Source organism: Ambystoma mexicanum, chromosome 2q (genome assembly GCF_040938575.1).
Source record: "Ambystoma mexicanum isolate Mex_15411 chromosome 2q, UKY_AmexF1_1, whole genome shotgun sequence".
Classification (NCBI taxonomy): Eukaryota; Metazoa; Chordata; class Amphibia; order Caudata; family Ambystomatidae; genus Ambystoma; species Ambystoma mexicanum.
In genome coordinates this window covers 587,181,743-587,199,345 of record NC_090924.1, presented here as the reverse complement: position 1 = coordinate 587,199,345, position 17,603 = coordinate 587,181,743, and positions in this window count along the sequence as shown.

Genomic DNA, 17,603 nt, shown 5'->3' with positions numbered 1-17,603 from the left:
GGACGCCCCCGGACCCCGAAGCCGAAAACGAGGATACAGCCTCCAGGACGGGGAGCGCCGTAGCGGGTAAGGAGACCCCAGGACGGGCGGCGTGACACTATGCCCCCTCCCAGAAAGGCCCGGGGCCCCAGGTTTCCAAGGAAAACGAAGAAAGTATTCACGAATAAGCCGGGGAGCGTGCACATTATAGTGCGGCTCCCAAGTGCGATCACAAGCGGGATAATCCTTCCAATCGATCAAGAATTGGAGCACACCCCGACGAATCCGTGAATCACAGATCTCCCGAACCTCAAACTCAGGAACCCCCCGTACCAGAACAGAGGAGGGCCGAGGACCAGAGCGTCGAAAGACATCTTTCACATAGGGCTTCAGAAGGGAGACATGGAAGACAGGGTGTATCCTCCAAGTGTGGGGCAGCACCAATCGAAAAGCCACTGAGGACAAACGCTTGGCAATCTTGAAAGGCCCATAGAACCTGGGTGCCAATTTAGTGGGTAGATTACGAATAGGTAGATTCTTGGAAGACAACCAAACCAGATCTCCCACCTGGAGATCGGGTTCCGTGGTTCGGCCCCTATCAGCCTGCTCCTTCATGCGCTCACGTGTCTCCGTAAGGGTTCTCCGGGCCAGGACATGTTGTTTCTGAATCTTGAAGACCAAGTGATCCGCAGACGGAACAGAGCTGGGCACCACAGGTGAGAAAGGAACCAGCTTGGGATGTTGTCCAGCTGAGCATAGAAAAGGACTGATGCCGGTGGCAGCATGGGCTGCATTGTTGTATGAAACTTCCGCCAAGTCCAGGTACTGAAGCCAGTTTGACTGAGTGGCATTGGCATAGCAACGTAAGTATTGCTCCAGGGTTTGATTCGTCCTTTCGGTTTGACCGTTGGTGTGCGGGTGATAGCCTGAGCTCAAGGCTCTGTGGATACCTAGATGATTACACAACTGACGCCAGAAAGAAGAAAGGAACTGTGAACCACGATCAGAGATGATCTTCTCAGGGAGTCCATGTAACCGATAAATGTTGTGTAGAAATGCCAAAGCCATCTGGGAGGAAGTCGGGATCTTTACGAAGGGAATGAAATGAGCATATTTGGTGAAACAATCCACAACCACCATGACACAAGTGTGATCTGCAGAGGGCGGAAGCTCAACAATGAAGTCGGTGGCGATAGTATGCCAAGGGTAGGGAGGAGTTTCAGTAGGCTTAAGTAGTCCCAAAGGCTTTCTTCTGGGTGTCTTCGTCTGAGCACAGATAGGACAACTTTCCACATATGACTTTACATCATTGGCCCATCCAGGCCACCAGAATTGTCTGGAGATCAGCTCCTGGGTAGCCTTGATACCACGATGACCAGCTACTTGGGAATCGTGGAAACCATGGAGGATGTCCAAGCGAAGGGCAGTCGAAGGTATGTATAATCGGTTCAGGAAGAACAGAAAACCGTCGCGTTCGCAGATCTGGGGTTTCCTCAGCAGATCGACACGTTCCGGATCCCTCAACGTCTCTTGTATGATCTTCTGGAGATGCGGAGCTAAGGTTAGTAGAAAGTGTTTGGGCGATATCATAGGCGTGTCCAAACCGGCTCCCACTTCTTCCTTGTCCAAGGATCGAGATAAGGCATCAGCCTTCTGGTTCTGGGAGCTAGGGATGTATGTGATTTTGAAATCAAAGTGAGAGAAGAAGAAGGCCCATCGGGCTTGGCGAGCAGTGCGACACTGCAATGTTCGTAGGAACTGCAAGTTGCGATGGTCGGTACGTACTTCTACAGGGAAACGACCACCAAGTAAATGATGCCTCCATTCTTCAAACGCCGTCTTGATGGCCAAAAGTTCTTTTTCAATGACTGCATAGTTCAGCTCACTAGAGGTGAGCTTCCGAGAGTAATAGGCCACAGGGTGTTCATCGCCAGATGTAGGATGTTTTTGCAGTAGGACCGCTCCAACAGCGAAGTCGGAGGCATCTGCTTCGATGACATATGGCATCTCATCGTTAGGATGACGCAAGACAGGAGCTGTACTAAACGCTGTCCTTAAGCACTCAAAAGCTGTCGATGCTTCTTGATCCCAAAGGAAAGGTATCTTTACACTGGTCAGACGTGTCAACGGGGCCGTGACCTGTGAAAACAGCGGAATAAAGCGCCGATAAAAATTGGCGAACCCCAAAAACCGCTGAAGGGATTTCAAATCATGTGGTTGTTTCCAGTTCTGAATAGCCTTCACTTTGCCCGAATCCATGTGTATACCTGCATTACTGATTACGTATCCCAGGAACTCCATGCTATTCCGGTGAAACGAGCATTTTTCGGCTTTGGCGTACAGGTGATTACGTGACAAACGTAAAAGTACTTCACGGACATGCAAGACATGTTCCTTCAGATCGTCTGAGAAGATCAGGATGTCGTCTAGGTAAACCCAGACCGAGATGCCAACCAAATCGCCAAACACGCTGTCCATAAACCGTTGGAAGACGGCTGGGGCATTACACAACCCGAAGGGCATTACCCTGTATTCGTAGTGCCCAAAGGGTGTTTTAAATGCCGTCTTCCACTCGTCGCCTTCTTTGATTCTAACCAGGTGGTAGGCTCCCCGGAGATCCAACTTAGTGAAGATATTGGCAGAACGTAGTGACTCCATGATGTTCCGAATCAAAGGTAATGGGTACCTGTCCTTGAGTGTTATGTCATTCAATTGACGGTAATCGATACAGGGCCGCAGTGTCCCCTCTTTCTTTTTGACAAAGAACAACGGGAAACCGGCGGAGGATTTGGAGGGTACGATGTAACCCTTCTTAGAACAATCATCCAGATACTCCCGGAGTACTTGTTTTTCAGACTGAGTCAGAGAGTATAACTTCCCATGAGGAATCACAGCACCAGGGATCAGGTCTATGGAACAGTCAAATGTCCGATGAGGAGGAAGAGGTATTTCACTGGGTTCCGAAAACACCGTACAAAGGTCGGCGTAATCATTCGGAATCTTGGACAGAGAACATACGGCAGATGAGTCCTCTCCCGGGATTAGAGGGATCAAGGTTGTAGACTTCAAGGAGGTGTTGTGGCAGCAACCTTCGCGGAGGCAAAAGGCAGAAACAAATCTCAAAGAACGGGACTCCCAATCGATCGTAGGATTGTGTCGCAAAAGCCAAGGCAGTCCCAAAACCACAGGATACGATGGTGACTTGATGACGTCGAGGGCAATCCTTTCTTCATGCCCCTTGACCTGTAACAGCATGCCTATGGTATGCAACCGAATGGGACCGGAAGCTAAGGGTGTACCATCGATGACCTCTACTGGTATAACCGTTCTTCTGGTAAATAAGGGCATACCAAGGTTGATGGCGAATGCCTCATCAATATAGTTTCCGGAGGCCCCGCAATCCAATAGACCATGGACATCAATCGTCTTATCAAGCCACTTCGAAGTGATCCCTAGAGTCATCAAGACGGCAGGCTGCATAGGGGGCAGTTGTAACCCAGGGCTGGAAAGGTCTGAAAGCAAGAAAGGACCTGTCGTAGCCTTTCCCTTAGACGACAGGTCTTCTAGTTTCCCCCTTTCTTGATAGGACGTAGAGGGCAGGTTCCCAGAAAATGTCCAGCGCCTCCGCAATATAAACACAGTCGTAGTCTTCTTCTGCGCTTCTTCTCCTCTTCCGACAATGGGCCCCTTACAGCTCCCAGTTGCATTGGTTCTTGGGTAGCATCCGAAGGTGCTGATATCCCAGTAGGAAGAGTCAGTGGTCTGGGGTTTCCCTTCTCAAACCGTCGTTTCTCTCCTTTTCTCTCGGTCAACCTCTGGTCTATCCTCAGAACTTGTTCGATAAGTTTCTGTAGATCATCTGGTTCTGGTATGTGCAACAATTCATCTTTGTATTCCTCTCTTAATCCCCGGCGAAACAAGGTCTTTTGTGTTACCTCTGGCCATAAGGAGTCAGTTGCCAATTGACGGAAACGGCTGATGTAAGAGATGATGTCGGTATTGGCTTGTTGTAGATCCATCAGTTGGTTCTGCGCTGTTGAGGCCAGATTGGGGGATTGAAACACATCCAAGAATGCTTTCTCGAAGGCTAAAAAGTCATCCAGGATTGGGTTATTAGTCACGACCAAAGGAGTTGCCCAGGCAAGCGCGTTACCAGATAAGTTACCCAATATGTATCCGATCTTGGCCTTGTCATTGGTAAAGTGGGATGAACGGAAGAGAAAGTGTATGCGGCAATGATTACAGAATTCACCCACACGGCGGGGATCTCCATCAAACTTGATGGGAGCTGTGTGAGCCATGGGACCTTCAGGTTGTGGAATGGCACCAACGTTCTGTGTCACCATTTGGCGCAAGGCTACGTTTACCTGACGGAGTGCCGCCATCTCGGCACGAAGCGCTTGAAGCTCGTTACGAAGACCCGGATCCTCTTCCATCGTAGAGTCCGAGGTGTCAGAAGACAGTCGTCTCAATCTGTTGTAAATAGCGTCACGAGAACGCTGCGTACCTGTTCGTCCGGTTGGGTTCCTTGATGATGAGGCCAGGCTGTCAGCTGATCCGGATAGACGTGATAGATGGCGCGGGGAACCAGCCCAACACCAGCCCAAATAGAACCGGATTGGAGGTGAGCCGGCTCCCAACGCCACGGGTTGGCTCACCCCTGATTGAGTGGCGTCAGGACAGTGCAAGCACTGGCAGGGGGAGCCTCTGAGCAGATAGTCCGGATCCTTAGTGGAATTCCGATGGAAGGCAGGTCCGGGGACTGGAAGCAGCACGGTCCCTCCAGGGACGATGACAAGGAAGCAACAAGAGCAGGCTGGTAAGGAGAGGAGCACGGAACAAGTGGGAAGGACTCAGAGCGTAAGGAGACCAGGAAGGACAGAGCGGGGACCAGAACCAAGGAGGGAGAGTGGAACCACTGGAGCAGGAAGGACTGGGGAAGACGGGGAAGGAGGAAGAAAGGGGTCCCCCAGGCAGAACAAGGAAGGTGGTAGGCAGGGGTTCCCCAGGCAGAACAAGGAAGGTGGAAGGCAAGAGGCAACGGGAATGCAATGCAAGGCAGCAAAGACACGATCCGAACAAACCGCGTTGAGACGCGGTTTGGAAAAGGATCAGGGCTCCTTAAATAAGCCCGCCAGCACCTGGGAGGCTTGCAACGCAAGCCGTGCCGTCTCCCAGGCATCGGGCACCCCACAACGAGGCTTGAGCCGCATACCCTCCGGAATCGAGCATCCTGCGCACTGCGCATGCGCGAAGAGCAGAGAGCGGGTGCCCGCGCATGCGCAATGTAGTGCGCGTAGGAGACCCGGAAGCGCCCGGGACCCAGGACGCCCCCGGACCCCGAAGCCGAAAACGAGGATACAGCCTCCAGGACGGGGAGCGCCGTAGCGGGTAAGGAGACCCCAGGATGGGCGGCGTGACAGCATGTGCCTGTGGTGGTGATCTCATATAATGCCACAGCTCCTGAGGACAAGAATATAGGTGAGGTCACTCTTGTTGATACCTCATCAGCAAATGCACAGGGAAGTATTTCCCAGGAGAGAGAGGATCCACATAACTGGACACATCAGTTGTGGTGTCAAGTGTGGGTGTAGAGGGGGAGGAAAGAGGACATTGAGGGCCCACCCTCTCTTCCCAATGGAGAATCTGAGTATGATGCACATGCTGCAGACATGGGTGTGAGACAGGAGGCGATAGGGGACCCTGTGGAGCTGCAACAACATCCTCCTGTCCAAGGCTCATCAGCTAAGGCCCACATACCTTCTCTGATGCTTCCACCCATACAATGCCTTGTTATTCAGTAGAAGATACTATTCAGGTTACAGTGCTGCCACTGCTGGTGGGTGGATTGCATCATACCAATGCTCTTCATGATGCTGTGATTGCCACCCATCAGCAGGATTCACAGCTTCACATGGAGGTGGTCATTTCCTTCAGCTACCTGGGAGTAGCAGTAAGCATGTATGGTCTCCTTGGACAGTCCTCTTATATGGCACCCTCCTCTACCTCCACATCTGTGCCCCAGAATACATCAAGTGGGGCCTCTGGGCCTGACATCTTCTCTTGTTCCTCTGTTGCCGTCCAACTATTGGCCTGTTGAATGTGCCTTTGTCACTGGTGGAGGTGGAGGTCATACTGAGGCAGATGAGGTGGTGTCCATGAATGAACTGAAGAGGGAGGTGCAGACCTGTGGTTCTCCTATAGTGCCCAGTAGAGGGAAAGCTGTGGTGGCCCAACAATCATCCCAGGACAGTGCCAGCATGTGTTCCTCTCTGAACAGCCGGTTATTTTCGTGAAGGGAGAACCAGTCACCATGACAGATTTCCAGGCAGTAATAGTTGTGTGACTGAGAAGATGTGACATTCAGATCAAGGCAGATAGGAATGTTTATCTGATCCACATCACTTGCGCAAGGGAGACCCTAGGCTAAGGGTGAACACGCAGTTGGCAGCTGTCTTTGCACAGATGAGGCTGCAGGAGGAGGGCAGGAACCTGAGCTAGAGCACAAGCGGTTGCCAACGACAGGGCCAGGGCTGAGGCGGAGGACGGAATGGCCCACGCTTGCGTTTCTATCACTGAGGACTGCCCAAAACATTGAGGCAAGGATGAGGCAGGTCATAAAGTCCCCGGACATGGAGAGAGAAACCCAACTCTGGGGACCAATGTGCAGGCAAAAATGTGCAGGCTGAGTTTGTGTACCCCCCCGGTCATTGGCGGAACTGAAGGAGTACAAGCTCAATTAAAAATGGTATATAGTAGTGTGCAGTTATTTATTATTTGCAAATGTTAGTTTCATGGCTTCCTTTTCTTTTTGTACATATATTTAGATTATTTATATCTTGTGTATATTTACATTACATTACTTTATTTTCTTTCACAATCCATGGTATTGCATTGTTTTTTGACCATGTGATGAATGTGTTTTTTCTTGCTGTTGAATATATGGCTGAGTAGGTTAGTGACCATAGAGCTATGTGTTTGGCACATCATCTCCATGTTCCAGGGTCTGTGGTATGAGTGTCACAAGGTTAGATACAATACTCTGTGGATCAATCAGTTAATGAACATGTTCCGGCAGGCCATGTATCCATGGTTGAAGACACGTTGTAGGTATGTATCAGGGTATCATGGACTCTGTATATAGATGTTCACTTAGTAGTGTTAGCAGGTGTCGAGTTTGATGTGGGCAGTGAGATGTTTTGAACATTTCTTCTTATTGATTTCATGTATGTGTTTAATCATGGTTGAATTATTAATGTTTTGGCTTGGTGGGTATGGTTTAGGGCGACAAAAATATGTAAGAAAAAAGAAGAAAGAATATGTTTCCTGTTACAATTTCCAGTGTGCCGCGTCTCACTGAGTTGTGGTTTGAAAAAAGCCACTCAAAACCACTCACAGATTAATAACAGTACAAAAAAAATACTCAGAAACGAGAATGCGCCAATTAGTAGTTAAAAAAAACAGGTGTTGGTTTCATTTAAAGATTGCACATGCTTATGACACGTGTTTCGGCTTAAAAACCAGCCTTTCTCAAATCAGGGCATTATTGTGACTGTTTTTGTTATCCAAACCACATGACCGTAGTCACAAAAACATTATTTTGATTTACATTTTGTAAGTAAATGTTTTAAAACAAAATAAAGATAAATTATAGATGTCACATCACAGAGAGAAAAGAGTTGGAGAAGGGGTGGATTCAAGGGTTTGGTAGAGACAGAATGTTTCAATTATATCCATTGACAACATAACAGTAAACGTATATCAATGTATGCCAATAAGGAAAAAACAATAAACGTAAATGTAGAAGAAACAAAATAGTAAAGAGACAAAGATATAAACAAGATTAGTTGCAAGGTTGCGATATATTACACGTTTTGAAGTAGCATCCAATTATTTTACTAATTTCAAATTGTACGGATCAATTGTGATTACCTTGTTTGAGGCTTGTTCCCTATGTGGAGATACAGGTAAGCTCAGGTCAATTGATGGGTTAGATCCCTTGAAAATTAAATGTATTATTTTTAGTGTATCAGATATAGTTCGTTGTTTCAGCACATCCTCCCTCCATAATATTTTTGTGTTATTGTGCCCATTCTTGTTTTTCTCCTGTTGCTATTATTTATAAATATAGTGCTGTCTAATGGTAAATTGCTCAACAGGTTTACCGCATTTGTTTTTACCTTTTCTTAGTTACTAGTCAAAACATTTTTTGTCAAAAAATTTCCGCTTTCCATATTACTTGCTTTCTACAATATTAAGTTACAATTTGTAGGTAATAGATTAATATTCGTTGGCCATGTAAATGTATACATTTTACATATTCCGTTTCCATATTGCTCGGGTCTCTTATAGTTAATCTCAGGCTGCACTTGTTATCCTGTTAGTGCAGTTTTAGGTTAATCCACACTCATATTATTGAAAAGCGGAATGTATCTGAGGCGCTGATTCGCAAGAGTTTCAAAAAACGAATTAGGTATAGTTAGATGATGATCCCTTACCTGAGCTCTGCAGTGGATGCGTTCAATCGTGTGCTACCCTTTCCTAGAGACGCTGAACACCATTGAATCTCATTACTATATTGTTTTCGTACGGCGTCAAAAGTGCCGACTCACCAGAGTCCTTTGTTAGTGTTTCCTAACATTGTCCTTGGGGCACACCATGTTGTGTATGAAAGTATGTGTGCCTGAACCTTAATGTCTATGGATATAGTAGGTTGATCTAACTACAAGTCCTTTCTTTATTTTTTATTATTTATCTCCCATTTCAATTACCCTGCACTTAGCCTAATTGGTAATAAGCTAAGTTAGTACACGTAGCTTATTGCATATTACTCACATATATGGTTAGCTGCGGTGATATCTTACATATGATGAGCACAATTATATATTTTTTCGCTTATTATTCTCCATTGTATTGATCTCGAATTCAGCGTAGATTATAGATGCATTACTTGTGGCGAGTGATCATAGATGTTAACATTTAAGGTGTTGGTGAAATAGTATATATCACATTCAATTGCGGGCATTATTATTTCATTGTTGACGCTCTTCCTGATACATTATTACTAATATTGACAATATATGATTTCCATAATAAAGGATTGTTGTAAAACCAAAGAAGCATTTTTAACAACAAGTAGTAATGTTGAAAAAGTCATCTTTTATAGAAAGGACACCATTTCACTGTCGGAGTTTAAGCCAAGGACAGTCGAATTAAGTTTACAGATGGTCCTTGCTTCGGCTTGTCTCAGTGCTTTCTCATTGTTTCCTTCGCTTTTGCCCATTATTATTTTTTCTTAATCATGGTTGAACTTGCTTCAGGAAGCTATGATGCACATATTTGGTCATGTGAGGATGTGCACATGGATGGGAGCATTTGGCAAGCGATCAATGAAATGCTGTGGGGAAGTAACAATGGGGCAGTGCAGTGTCGGGGTGATTATCCCGGGATCGGCTGGGCCATCCGCGGACCTCCGGGCTGGGAGGCCCCAACTCCTCCCGTTTCCCCCAAAAATGAGTATGAGACACACAAGAAGCAAGGCGGTTCTGCTGTTTATTAAAACAACAGCAGGGATGGGTCTAGGATCGTACGCGTCCGTCCAGACTCTCAAAATTCGTGGGGCTCGCAGGCCCTTTTTGCCGCAGTATGACACGCTACGTGCGTCACCAGGGAAAGTTAGCAAAAAACCTATTGCCTCTCCGGATTGGTTCCTCGAGTGGTAGGGTTAGTATAGCATACATATAGAGAGCAATATTAGTGGTTGAGGATGAGTCAGGTGGTATACTTGGGTTGTCCCTTCTATTAGATAGTTGAAAATTGTTACACAAAGACCCCTGATGTTTGGCTAATGTTAGTGGCGTCAGTGATGAGTGCCCCCATGTTCTGATTGGTCCTTCCGCAAGCCCCCCAGTCTGGGACCATCGTTGTTCCCAGCTCGCGGTGTACCTGTCACTAGCAACAATGTGTAGCTATGTGTTTGTGCAGACAATGTGCGGATTTCCTCATAGGCTTGAGAGCAGACCATTCCCATTGCTGTAGGTGTCCATCGGGTCATTTCATTGTTGCAACCTGTGTCCCAAACGTGGGACCCAGGCGACTTCTCCCTCGTGGGTCTGGCACCTTGTCAGGTTGGCTTGGTCACGTGTGGAGAGACCGTAGCTGGGGCGGAATTCTGCACATTTAAAGTTGCATTTTGCTTCTGTGTGCTTGGCTTTGCTTACAGGTGTGACCTTGACGCCGGCTGGTAGCATACGAGTTGCAACATCACCCCCTTGGCTGTGAGCTCTCGCTGGGCTCGTTCTGCGTGATCAGCACTTGTACTCTCGCTCATTCAGTGTTCATGGCGGTTCTTGCTTGCGGCCTACTTGGGCCTGGTTCATGGGTGGGTATGTGTAATGCACGGCACCTGTGTTGCGGTTTGACATGGCTTCCTAGGCAGTATTACGTCTTTGTTATATTCTCATCACAATGCGAGGGGTGGGAGAAGCGTCAGCAAGCGTATACGCGAGTGCTTTATGCATCTTGCGTTTCTGCATTACGGAAAAACCTATGTGAAAAATAATAAAGATGCGCGTCAGTGGGTGTATCCGTCACCTACGTCATAGCACTGAATATATTCTTTGTGTGGGTTGGTGTGTGAGTGACCAGTGTGCATGGTGGCACGTGTGTTCTTGGCAGTTGGCTAGGTCGTTATGGCATCTCTAACGATGTGGGTGCTTGTTGAGGTCTTAGTCGAGTTCATCCATGCCGCAGGTGTCGGCTTGAGTAGAGCAGGCTGGTGGGAATATCCTTATGTTCTTGAACCAGGGTATTTAGTCGTCTGGTAGATAGACGAATTCATCTCGTGGCGGGTGTCTGGGCCGCGATCCTCTAGGCTATGGTCGCGAGGAGATTGGGGGGAGCTTTTTCTCCCATTCTCCCACTTCAGTCCCCCCTCTGGTCGACTTGTCAACCACAAACATATCCTTTTCTTTATCTCCTCTTACCCTCCATATTTTTGTCACTCCTCCCAAGTGTCCATAGTGGTTGACATGGTCTTCAAATGACCAGTACATATATACACAGCTCCCTCCCGGTTTGCAGTATACCCATCTTCCGATATAGCTCCACGGGTTTCTTGGGTTTTCAAGCTTTACGGATGGTGGGTCTAAGTGATTGGTGATGATCTGTTTGCGCAGTTTCTCTCTTTCCTTTATTATCACGTCGGTGTGCTGGTCATCGTCAGTTGGCATCAAGGGGTGCATGCCAACCATTTCGATCATTTCATCTGTAGTGCGTGCCTTCCTGGCTTTCCAAAACCTTATTACAATCAATACAGCTGCAGCCAGTATTATGCATCCAACTATTATCTTCAACCCGTCTGACAGCCATGATGGCATCCATGACCATAACAATGAAAACCAGCTATCATCCTTCTTTACTCCTTTACTTTCTTCCATCCTCTTGGAGTGCATCTGGGCCAGTTGTGCTACTGCTTCGGTAAGTGTACCATTATTTGCATCGTTAGCAGGAATACATGTGCAGCATGATTGTCCTATTTTTGCACAAACTCCTCCGTCCATTGCTGTGAGAAGATCCAGTACATATCTGTTCTGTAGTGCTACCATTCTTACCGCTCACAGTTCCTCTTTTATGGCATTGAATCTGTTTACTGTTGAATTAATCGTCATCATTAGTTCCCATCGGGTGATCTGGAGCCATTTAGCGTTTGCATAAGCTTGCAGTCCAGGGTGTATTACTGACGAGAAGAACATTGCAGCCCTGCTGAATAATCTATGTTCTGGTGGAATAGAAGTGAGTGCTGTTTCCGACCTTCCCCACAGGTAGTTTCCTGTCAGGGGTTCTCCTTGTCTCTTTACCCTTGTTAGGACATTATTGTTGTTGTTGTTCTCTCCCCCCTGTGATTGTACAGATCTCTTCTTCCTCTTGTTCCCTTCATCCATTTTGGGGATATTGGCCATGTTGACATGTTTTTGGGGCACCACTAGTGATGGTACGTTGATGTGTACCATTGTGCATATACCATTCCACAACGGGGGCAGGGTGTGATATGCCTTATCTCCACAGGTCCTATAGTGATCCATTATCACTGCCGTTCCAGCACCCCCCTCTGGTAATTCTAACACACTTCCACAGTTGGTGTTGTATCCCACCTACACATCTCCTCGGTGTTGGTAGCATAACTTTGGCGCGGTCAGCGGTAGTATGCTTATTGGGTCTTCATCCTTCTCCATCCGTGTCAACATGGGTACGTATTAGCCCCATGTCGTCCAACATCTGTCGTTGTGTTCCTGTATGGTGGTAATATTTTCTCTTGTTATCATGTTGCTACCGACCACTCCTATTTCCCATTCATTGTTCATGTATACCTTCCCTGTTATTGTTATCAGTGGCCTTTCCCAACATCCTTGTATACCAGGAACTTCAGTGGCGTACCAATCACATGGTAGGTATTGTAGTGTTATTTTCTTCGTTTCTCCCTTTTCAGGGCCACTCGTCATGTATCTGAACGCTTCAGCGTGTAAAGTGCTCTTATGGTAACTCAAATATGACTTGAGGAAATTGTTTTCATATGGGTATGTGTCTCTTGTTTCCCACTGCATTCTCACCACCGTTCCTTGAAATCGTCCTCTCGTTTGAAATAGTGCCAGATATACTATACATCGCCCTGTCTTTTCCTGTATTTCTGTGGCGACGAATGTTCGTGAAGCGCTCATGGCGTATGGGATCAATGAGCACACATAACAGCTATCTTCTGTTGTCTGCTTACCAATTTGGGTCATGTTCTGGTACCACATGTTGTTTGAGACGTGTGCTGAATCTGTTATGTAATTATCAATACCCTTGTTATCTGTATATGTGCTGCGTTTAACGCGACTTCCCTTAGGCGTAGGGTTGCTAGTACTACCTGACGACATACCTGTTGCAGCCGCGGGGGCATGTTAGTTTTGGGTGCAGCCATAATATTGATAGCATAACCTTTCTGCCATACAGAGGCAGCCAACAGACCAGTGATGACCAATACTCCTATCATTTTTATTACAAGAGCTAGTCTCACCAGCATTTTGCTCTTACCTTGCTGCAGTCCGGCAGCTTATTCTTGCGACGTTAAAGGTGCCCGCCTGAAAATCCTCAATATGTTTATTATTATTGTTAGTGGTTGTTATTGAGCTCTCCCTATCAAGTAATTGTTCAGTGCCCAGGTGAAGAGCTGTTCCCATGCTAATCTTAGTGATCTATCTCTTAGAGCCGGTAAGTGCTCGTGAAGATGGGGAAATGATTGTTCTATGGCCAAAACAAATGTGGTGTAATATACGCGCACCCTTCTTCTTTTTAAGTACTTTGGTCTTCTTATATGATATACAAATTGGTGTTATAGGGCTTCAGGGGTATTATCATCCATGGGCAGCATCTACTCCTGGGCAGAGTACACTGTTAGTTACTTATTTTCTTAACAATACAATTATACATGGTACCTGCATGTGCGAGAGAAGAAAAAGAGAAAACATACAAGTGTTTTATATGTGTGCGTGTGCAATACCCATGTTTGTTATACAATGTCCTTCAATCGGGGGTGAACTTAGAGGGGAGGGGGCTGGGGCTCAATTGGCGGAAGTTTGTTTACTTGGTGATCTTGTGACCATGGGATGGGCTGTGGGCAAGCATCCAATGTCTATCTCAGTAGTTGCCTCTGGGGAATCTGGGGGGTGATCAGGTGTAGTGACACTACTCTCATCAGCTGTGGTCGATGTAGCCGATGCTGTTGCTGTCGTTGCTCTTCCAATGGCCCTGTCGTTAACGCTAGGGCGGGTCTGGAGTTTGTAGATCTTCACGTCGTGTAGGTGATTCCAGGCACGCTTATCCTGCAATTTCACTGCTCTGGTAGCTACCTTCTCTACCAAATGAGGACCAGTAAAGCGTGGGCCGTTCCACTTTCTATTAAAGTTGCGGAGTAGCACATGGACACCTTTAGCAATATTGCATAGTCCTTCCTTTCCCAGTTCCTTGTTGGTGTCTTCTTGTTGAGAACACTTTGACCCGCCCCGCGTGCGCTCGAGCTGTTGAGATAAAAACGCTACACTAGTAATCAAAGAAGACACATATTGATACATTTTGTCACCAAGAACAGTTGCAGTGTTTTCATGGTCTGTGAATGCTCTTGATGTAGGCATTAGAGGAAGGCGCATTTGATGTCCTGTCACCACCTCGTGAGGAGTGAGGTGGTGATCAGAGTCTGGCCTATTCCTTAGCTCAAATAGAGCTAGAGGAAGACAGTACAACCAGCTCTTCTTGGTTGTCTGCTGAACTTCTGCTATTTCTTCTTTCAATAGGCCATTCAGGCGTTCACATATACCGTTGGCCTGCGGGTGATATGCACATGCAAATTTATGCTTAATTCCCAGCAAGGACGTGATGTGCTGAAACATTTCATTAGCAAAGTGTGGGCCGTTATCTGACCGCAGCACTTCGCACACACCCCACCTGGGGAAAACCTCTCTCACTAAAAATGTAGCTGCTCTGAACGCATCTGCGTGTGAGCAGGGTCCGGCCTCGATCCCCCTGGAGAAAGGGCATACCACTACAATCATATACCTATATCCTTGACATACATTGATCATATCAATGTAGTCAATATGAATGTGTAGGAAGGGTCCCTCTGGCCGGGGTATAGTACCTTTTTTCACCCGCAGCGTGTGACCGCCCGTAAACTGTTGGCATGTGAGGCATTTGCTGATGAAATTTGTTACATGTGAATTTAACTCGGGGCAGAACCAATCTTCCCTAATTCGTGCTGCAATGACTTCCTTTCCTGTATGTGCTGGGTGATGGAGCTGGGCCAGAGCGGTGTTCAACAGTGCCAACGGCATGACCACCTTTCCAGTGTTATTTTGACGCCACAGTGCGTCAGTTGGGGACATCGTACATCCTCTTTTTACCCATAGTTCCTTTTCTGCCATTGGTGCGGCTGCCTGTAATTCCATTATCTGTGTTGCGGGGAGATGGGTGTACCCTTCTTTCATCATCATCTGTTTTGCCATCCCCCTCCCTCTCCCTCTCTCTGACTCTGGGGGGTTCCATATTTCACCAAAGTATGCCGCATGCTTGGCATGTGCGTCTGCTGTTTCATTCCCTTTCGAGATATGGTCATCTCCATTAGTGTGTGCCGGGCATTTAACCAAAGCTATCTCTTGGGGGTCATTAATTACTTCAATTAATTCTGCTAACAAGAGAGCATGTTGCACTGGGGTGCCATCAGCTCTCCTAAACCCTCTTCTCTGCCATTTTATCAGCCCCGAGTGGACAGTTGACGTGACATATGCGCTATAAGAATATATAGTAACTCTTTTGTCAACGCTTTCCTTCAACGCCAAGATCAGTGCAACCAATTCCGCTGCTTGAGCCGAATAATGCTGTGGTAACTGCACGCATTTCACCGGGACATACATCAAATCTTCTGTCATTTTTACAACTGCTGCCCTAGTTCTCCTTATCCCATCACGTTGGTCTATTGTTGATGACCCATCAATGTACAAAATCTCCCCACCCTTAAGTGCATCCTCTTCAACTTTTCTAGTGCATGAGTACATTTCGATAGTCTGTGTACAATCGTGAGCATAATCACCTTCCTCAATAACTTCCGCTATAAATCTGGCTAGGTTAACTGTACTGCATCTGACAATTGGCAGTTCGGATCTAGACAAGATGATCTCATAACCTGACGCCCTCTGTGTGGTTAGTGTGGACTTAGGCTTATTCAATATTGCAAATAGCGCATGCTCCACAAATAGTGTGGTTGGGCACCCCATTGTAATCGATGATGATTTCTCTACCACAAATGCAGCTGCGGCGAGACTCTGTTTGCAAGGGAAATGTCCTAGCATGACAGGGTCCAAGTGACCGCTGTAGAACGCTATTGGCTTGTGTCCCATGCTGCTTTCCTGAGTCAATACTGCTTTCATTACTGCTGAGTCGCAATGCGAAAAGATAAAGACTGTCGTTCATAATCTGGGGTGGCTAGTACCGGAGCAGTGGATATGGCGTGCTTCAACTCGTCAAATGCCTCCTTCATTTCCCTTGTCCATCCCAATGTTTTGTCCCCTTTGTGTGCTTCTCTCAATGCCTCAAGTAGGGGTCCTATGTATGAGCTGTAGTCAAAAACCCATGCTCTACAGTAGTTGCATAATCCCAGGTACTGCTGCAGCTCCCTCACCGTTTGTGGTAGTGGTGTGTTGGATATAGCTTGGGCTCTTTGTGGTGCAATCTTTCTTCCGTGTTGGGATATTAGTTGACCAATGTATAGTACCTGTTCCTGACAGTACTGTAACTTTTCTTTGTCTACCTTGTAACCCTTTTCAGCCAACACTGTCAGCATTTTCATTGAGTCCTCCCTGCACCTTTCCTCGCTTGTGCTGCAAATTATTATATCTTAAACATATTGCAGCACCGTACTTTCTAACTCAATGTTTCCCATGTCCATCTGTATTACTCTGTTGAAAATTGAGGGTGACTCGCAGTACCCTTGTGGTAACCTGGTGTGTTTCCATTTTGTGTTCATGTATGTGAAGCTTGTCAAGTCTTGTGAATCTGGTTGCAGGGGTATTGAGAAAAAAGCATTTTTGAGGTCAATCACAGTGAACCGTGAGGCCTCTGTCGGAATTCCACATACAATTGTGGCTGGGTTTGCTGCTATGGGGTATTCTGCTTCTACAATGTTATTCAAGGGCCTGAGGTCCTGGATAAAACGCCAAGACCCTCCTTTAGCTTTGTGCACTGGGTACACGGCCGTGTTACATGGTGATTCTGATGGTACCAATATGCCATTATTTACTAGGGCCGTTATGGTTTCGTATATGCCCTCATCTGCCTCTTTTGATAGTGGGTATTGTTTCACTCTAGATAGTATTGCACCCTTCTTCAGCTTTATTCTTACTTCCCCGATACTCTTTATGCAGCCCACGTCATAGGGACTGGTGGTCCACAGTGATGCTGGAACTTTTGCCATATCTTCCTCGTAGAATGGAACTGGGGTAGATGCGGGTGCCTCAAGTGCCATGGCCATTTTCTGTGCCACTTGCTTATAGGTCACTCTTAGCCATATATCTACACTCATCATAAATACCATCTCACCTTCTTCCCTGTCTTCTGAAAAGAGCTCTTCATCGGACACCTGGGTGAGCCTGCATCCCTCAGCCAGGGCTATCACTGTCCCCCAATGCTCTCCCTTCCCGGTCTTGGGCATGTACTGCGATATAATCAGCGGTTGCTATAATACTCTCGATGCTTACCAAAATCACCTTCCTTTCTGGTTCATTGGCTGGTGTCTCAGGCCTCAACAAATATGCTGCTGGCCTTCTCCAGATCTTTCCTTCTATTCCTGGCATCCAGGCGAATGCCATGTCTGTTCCGTACTGGAACAGTTCGCCATCCACTGGCTCAGCCCGAGCTACTGTCTGGCCACAGTACGCTTGCAGTATTTGTCGTGCAGATGTTTATTCCTGGTGTGGAGCAAATTATGCCATCCTCCGTGAAGGAGATTGTCATATTTAACCTGCTCATTATGTCCCTCCCAAGTATGTTTACTGGCGACTCCCAGTACAGGAGTGGGACAGACATGTCATAATCTC